Genomic DNA, 7053 nt, shown 5'->3' on the forward strand with positions numbered 1-7053 from the left:
GATGGTGTTGTAGATGTTGTAGTGGATGTTGAGGTGGAGGGGGCCGGCGGTCCGTAAATATACTGTATTGCCATTTGATCATCTCTGTCTAAATCAAATTGGTAAAGATTTGAAATACCATGTGGTACAAAATAAAAAGGATACATTATAGACGACGAAAGTGACGAATGTTGCAAACCTAGAGCGTGTCCAATTTCGTGTACTAGAACCAAAAAGAATGAACTTTTTCCAGGTGCAGGTAGATCCATTGTATAATCCCAATCTTCTTCACCGTCCATATGAACATCTGTCTGGTTCATCCCCAATATAGGGAGAAAGGCGTGACCCATTAAGCCACCCCTACCATCAAACTCTCTACTGCAATTTTTCCGTAGATAATACAAAAGATGTTTCCTGGGAGTGATACTTAAAATGATTGTGGGATTTATAGGGTCCCGCTGGAAGGTCAGGTTGGAATGTCTTGAGAATAGGGAGAACGCAGTCCGACATAGTTGGTCATACTGATAATTACTACCGTACATAAAACCAGGTAATATCGTTTTTTTTTTCCGCCATCCGTAGTTTTGGGTTTGCAGTGAAAGACGCTATTAACTCGTCTGAATTGTCGCATCTGGGCTGGTTCATTAAGTTAGTCGTCTCCTCATTTACATATCCGGTCACATTCAAGCCGAACGTCTCTTGAAACCTAATGATCGCCTGTGTAATGTCTGTGGATAGCTCTGAGGTATTAGTATCGAGATAGCCGTATCTCTCCAAGTACAGCAAAGTTTTATTAGCAGCAATCAGAGGAGCTACACATAGAATAAATACCAAGACCCGCATCTCGCCAGGTTATAAAGTAAACTGACGGTAAAAATGTCAGCAACTCACATATAAATAAAACCATCACGGTTTCGATCTCACCCTGCTCACTGGATCTCTAAAGTATGGGTTGACAATGTTGAACATGATCCACTCGTCTTTATCGGTTAAGTGTATAGCGTCCAGCGTCGGAGCCAGTAGTTTGTACATACCGTAATAGACTTCGCTCAGTACTCTCACTAGGTAATTCATGGACACCGCGTCACTCATTTCGGTAGGATCTCCCAGATTAGTGACTTTACCGGTTTGTGCGTTCCAATTTCGCCCCGCTCTGTTAATGGCGTGTTTTCGAAAGTATTTCAGATTAACAGCTTCGCCCTCGTATAGAGGCTCTTCAATCTCGCTCAGACGCATACGTCCAAAACTCCAGTAGCCGTCTTTCATTTGAGGTAGAAGTGATAGTGCCCTATCTACATATCGTTTAGTCGTAGCGTCCGTAGGCTCGACTGGCCATCCAACCATGCAGAGTCTGAAATTATCGAATGTAACGGTAGAATCTGTAATACTCTTGATAGGTGTAAGGGTACGTAGTTGTGACAGAGTCACAGCATCGCCCAGTCCCTCACCATCGCTCAAGTTGATTATTCTTCTCTTTTTAGCGTCTATTATCTCGGTATCGAAGTTTAATGTTCTTTTGTTTAGCGTTCGCAAGTTGACGGCGTCCGCTTCGTTCGTGGGGTCAGCTACGTTAGGTAGTCTATTATTTCTGGCATCGAGTTTATTCGCATTTAGTGTCTTGAGCATAGACCGGGTCATATACGTTTTGGTGTCTTTTAATTTCTTGTCCAAGGTCTGCAGGTTTACCCCGTCGCCAGCGAGAAGAGGATCAGCCATCTGTCCGAGTCTTTTGTTATCACATTCCCAGACGTTACCATCACTACTTCTTTTTAGAGTGTTCGTTTTAAGATATTTTAGCGTCACTGCATCTGTATCCCCAGCGGGATCACCTATCATTCGCAATCTGTAGTTGTCAAACCTGTAATATTTGCTGTCCGTGTCCTTATAGGGCACCTCACTAGCAAGACGGCGAAGAGTCAGAGCATCGGTCCACAGTATAGCATCACCTATGTTGCTAATCCTGTTACCTTTAGCGTCCATTACATTTTTCTTGGATACAAGCGAAACGTCAGACACAGTCTTGAGGACTGCACTATCCACATTATTTTTCAAGGTCTGCAAGTTTACAACGTCTAGACTCTGCTGCGCATCGGCCACGTTACATAACCGTTTGCCCTTGATATCGTAGTTGCCGTCGACTGTGAGACTGAATCCTTGTCCAGGCGGACCTCTCTTACCGGCCTCGCCACCTGAGCGACCAAACTTGTCCACGCTCATTTCGAAACTGTACATTACGGGGTTTTGTCTATACATTTATACCAGAGCTCTGTATCTGGCGTTACCACTACCGCTTATGAGTTTTAGCTCCCTCAGCTCTTCTACGATGTTAATAATCTCGTTTTTATGCCCCGTATTACCGGCCTCTGCAGAGCTTACCAACACTCTTAGCCTCTCACACAATTCATTCGGGTCGTCATAGTACACAGGGTCAGGACGCGACAGGTCCTTGAAACCCTTACCAGTGTGTGTTTTGGGGAATAACTTTGAAATTACGAGCTCATATTTTGTGGAGTTGTTACGGTTTATGTTGCTTTTATAATTGTAACCTCTTTTGTGCGCCTGTGTCCGCTTCATTATATCCCTGTAAGCGTGTAAATCGTTTTCGTCGTACTCTTCCTTGAGTGGTGCACGTTTGAAGAGCAATTCATAAAGACCCTTTGTAGGCGTGTAGTGTACGTCATCTATGACTATACTGCCGTCATTATCGAAAGTTAACGGTTTGTTCCCGAGCATTAGTGTACTGTTTTCGTAGCGTGGACCGTATATGGAATCAATCTTTCTATTGCTAGGAATGTCCTTCATTAGTGCCTTCATGTACTTGACAGTCAACGCGTTCTGGAATGAATCTTTGACCCACTGTGGGGCCTCCAGCTGACCTTCGGCCGTGGAGAGGGCCGTGCTTACATCGGGTACAGTGGTTTCCAGCACTTTATTGTGTACAGCTGGTACTGTCGGAGAAGACGTTACGGACGGAGAAAAACTTGGTTGGTTCGTCTTTTATACCGTCCTCGTCATGCTCTTCTTTTGGTTTCCCCTTTAATATCGGGGTCCTTGGTTTGCTTTCGCAGTTCCGAGAGGAGGGGTTTGTACTGTTTTTTCCAGACGGACTTCGGAGGACAGGTTTCCTTGTTTGAACTCCTTGTACTTTCGTTTAATAGCCGTTCTTAACTTTGATATCTCGGCCGTTAGCTGTTTCTTGTTCCGCTCCATTTTTATCAACGATGACACCATCTGTCCGTTTAACACTTATATACGCTTCACTCTGTCGTCAAATCTTACCTTCTTGTTTGGCTCCATATTGCACACTGACCGCGTCTGTGTTGAGTTGACACTTTTCAAGGTAGTTCGACTTGTCTGAAGAACATTGCCCTTTTTTTGTTTTTACGAAGGAAGTGAATGATTTCACAAAGTGACGCTTCCGTCCCAGTTTCTTGAAGTATACCGATCTCGGTATCTGTACTCGTCCCCGTGATCTGAACACAAAGGTTCTCTTCCAGCCGTCCCTCCACTGGGGGATCTCGGCCACTGTATACTTGTCGTTCTCCACAGTCTTATCCATAAACCCTTTTAACTGTGCGATGGGGTTTCTCACTGTACCGTGTATGTGAATTAGGTAAGAGTTGAGTAGCCAGAACTCACTCGGATTGGCTCCTGTTAACCGCCTCCACGCCTCAAACTGCTTACGGTCTGTAATGCTATACACCCCGTCCCGCAGACTTATTCCGAATCTGTCGCAATACATGGGCACCGTTGGTAGAGCCGCCTTGAGAAATTCGGATGTAAAGAGGCTCTGACACAGATTGTTTACGCCTGCAAACACTTTGTTCCTCTCGCCTCTCGGCAATCCGTCAGGGACCGGGCCGTACGCTACGTTGTAGCTGATGTCACTGTAACACTTTGATGCCAGTACGTGTCTGTAGATTGTAACAGGTTTCCTAATAGGTATAGTTCGCTCCGTGAGAATGATGCAACGTGAGGCGTGTGGGATTTTACAACCGTACTCTAACATTTTTATACAGACTTGGGCAAAGTGTATACCACCGTGCGCGTTTCTCAGCGGTACAAGCTTTCCGAATTGATCTGGAAATGGTCTGAATCTGGACAAGAGGTTCTGTGATTCCCGCACAGTACACTTTAACATGTCTTCGTGATACACAACGAGTTCAAATGGTACACCTTTCTCTTGGCTCTTTTTCAAAAATTCTATCCAGATATCGTGGTTATAAAAGCGTTCGATGGACGAGATCATTAGCAGAATTACAGGAGGAATGGTTGCACTGTACTGTCCTTGGCGTTTGTGTCTCCAACACCTTCTATTGAATAGAAAGCCGTGTGGTGGTCGTCTGCTACAGTAATTACCGCAAAATTTTTTCTTGTCTGGGTAGTACCATGTACACAAATTTGAATTGACTTTGTGGAGTCTCTGGTTCGAGAACCCTCTAACGTCGTTATAAGTGTAGATCCTAACCATTATAGATCTTGAACAAAACTGTCGAGACCTACGCGGTACCTTCTATTATCAATGTCATCGTCCTTGCTTATGACTATAAACCCGTGTCTGTCCTTCCAAGCCATACTGCACAACTGTTTGAATTTTTCCAGGTCCATGTCGTTATTTACGTGATCGCTATAGGCATAACGTAGGTTTATGTCGTCTTGTTTGAACAGTATTATAAAGTTCGCATTGTCCCTGATAAGCTGTTTAGGTATGTGCGTGTACGTTTGCCCGAGATAAAACGTGTCTATGTTCTTGTGTCTGCCCATAGTGAAGTAGTTACGGATGTTATCGTGTTTTTTGCAAGCTATATCGTCAAAAACCATAACTGAGTTCTCTTTTGCCTCGTCCGTCGTAATGACCTGCGAGTTATCATCAAAGGCGAAATATCCAACTTCTTTCGGCATTACCTTTGATAGTAGTTGGTACTTTGGCTGATACAGAGATTTTGAAAACACGTACACATTCTCGAACCGTAATCCGTTCGGATCTACAAGTAGATTGAATAGTACGTTTGTTTTGCCACAGTTCGAGGGGCCTACAATCAGGCTCCTTATAGTATCGGGTAGGAGCGGACCGTTCTTGTTTTTGCGACCTAATCCGCTACCTATAAACTCGTCCATATTGCAGACTTTAAACATTATACCTTGCTTTACGACCTTCATTTTGGTAATGGAGTTTCCAAGACACCACGTCACCTTTTATATTTTACTGTGTTTGGGCGAATAATGTCTTTGGAGTTTACCCAGCTATCGTGGGTATGGTCAAAGCCACGCCACCGCACCAAGGCCTTGAGGCCTTTCCGCCTAAGAACTTTATCGACGAGATAGACGTTTCCTGATGCGGTTCTTATCAGTTCCTGCTCATAGAATCCGCCTTGCAAAATGTTGCCTCGTATATCTTGTAAAATATATGTTACAGGTTTTGTAGGTTTTATTGCAAAGATTGTAAACGTCTCGTTTGACCAATTGGGTAAATAACCCTTTTTGAAAACTCCTTTGTGTCTGCTTATCCTAACCCGATCGTTTACATTGTATTTAGGTTTTGTCGGCTTGATGGGTCTACTTTTGTTTATTCGGTCGAGAATCTGTTTTACATGTTTCCGTCTAACGTCTTTTGGTTTCATGCCGGTCGTCCTGTGTACGGTACTGTTGTACTCATTAACTATAATAGGTAGGATGCTTAACCATTCGTAGCTACCGCGTGCCGTAAACATTTTATACATTTTTTCTTTAAGAGTTCTGTTTAGTCGTTCTACAATGGAACTTTTCAAATGTGATTGGGTAGAGTACAGGTTAATGTTGTGTTTCCGTATGAGTTTGTTGACGTGGATGTTGTACCACTCTTTACCTTGGTCCGTTTGTAAGTTTTTCATCTTATGTTTAGCTAGTATGGACCCTAGTGCGGCTGCGACCTCTGCGCCGGATTTGTTTTTTATGGGTATGGCGAATGCGAATTTTGTGAAACAGTTGAGCATCGTTAATATATACTTGTATCCTTTGTTCGCTCTTGCATGCGGAATCATCTCTACAAGGTCGGCCTGATAGAGATCGTTAAGTCCTTTCAGCGTGACCTTGCGTCTAGGATAATTTCGTCTAGCCGGTTTGTGCAGTTCTCTCGCTATAGCGTCCATGTTGGGAAGTGATCCTTAGGTGGTAATACAAGTGTATTTATAAATGTCTAAGTGGTGTGGTTTTGGAAACATCCACGTCAGGCACGCGAGTGTCTGACGCCCAGGTTAAACATTATTGGGTTTGGAAGTCCGTCCAGAAGTGACTGGTTGATACTCCTTGACCCAATAATGCCAATAATGCCCCATCCCTTATTCTTAGACATTACACATACATTCACGGTCTCAGGGACTTATGGGGTTTAGCCCACCCCGAAGGACCACATTCGTACCGAACCGTTCGAGGGCCTAGTCTTGTTCATCTCCATGCCCAAGTCCAAACCCCTTACTGAGCTCCCACATTCATACATACCCATTTGCACAGGGACGGTTTAACAAGACTACATTGTGTAGTCCAAGTGACGCGGTCTACCACCCTACGTCACACGTATCGCACGTGCACATTGGTTGTACCATGTGTATACAGGTGCTGTTGCAAAGAGAACAAGAAAATATAGTTTGGATCCTACGCACGTTTCCTTTTTGAAGTACCATATCTACCTTCACGTTAGGGTTCTTACCCGAACTGAGATTATACCAGCATTTTATTCAGTACATTGCTCCCTGGTTGAAGTGGTATACCGCTGTTATTGTTCGGCAGTTTTCACGATGAATTTCTTCTAGCTTGGATTCTATTTCGTATGTATGGTATTGTCGCAAATGTGAAATTAGCGCTTCCCCCATTTCAAACTGCTCACAGTATTTTGCTCCGCTCAAATTGGCGAGGGGTGGTACTATACCTCTATCGATTACACCGATTGGAGGTACCCTACAATCAAACCGGTAGTCGCAACAACACATACAGCGTACGGTTGTTTTAAACGGGTTGTTACACGATTTACAGATAAATTTAGATCGGATCTGCTCCCATACTCCCTTTTGGGTGTATATACGTCTATCTACGGAAGGG

The sequence above is a fragment of the Homalodisca vitripennis genome, chromosome 4, assembly GCF_021130785.1.
Source record: "Homalodisca vitripennis isolate AUS2020 chromosome 4, UT_GWSS_2.1, whole genome shotgun sequence".
NCBI classification, from domain to species: Eukaryota; Metazoa; Arthropoda; class Insecta; order Hemiptera; family Cicadellidae; genus Homalodisca; species Homalodisca vitripennis.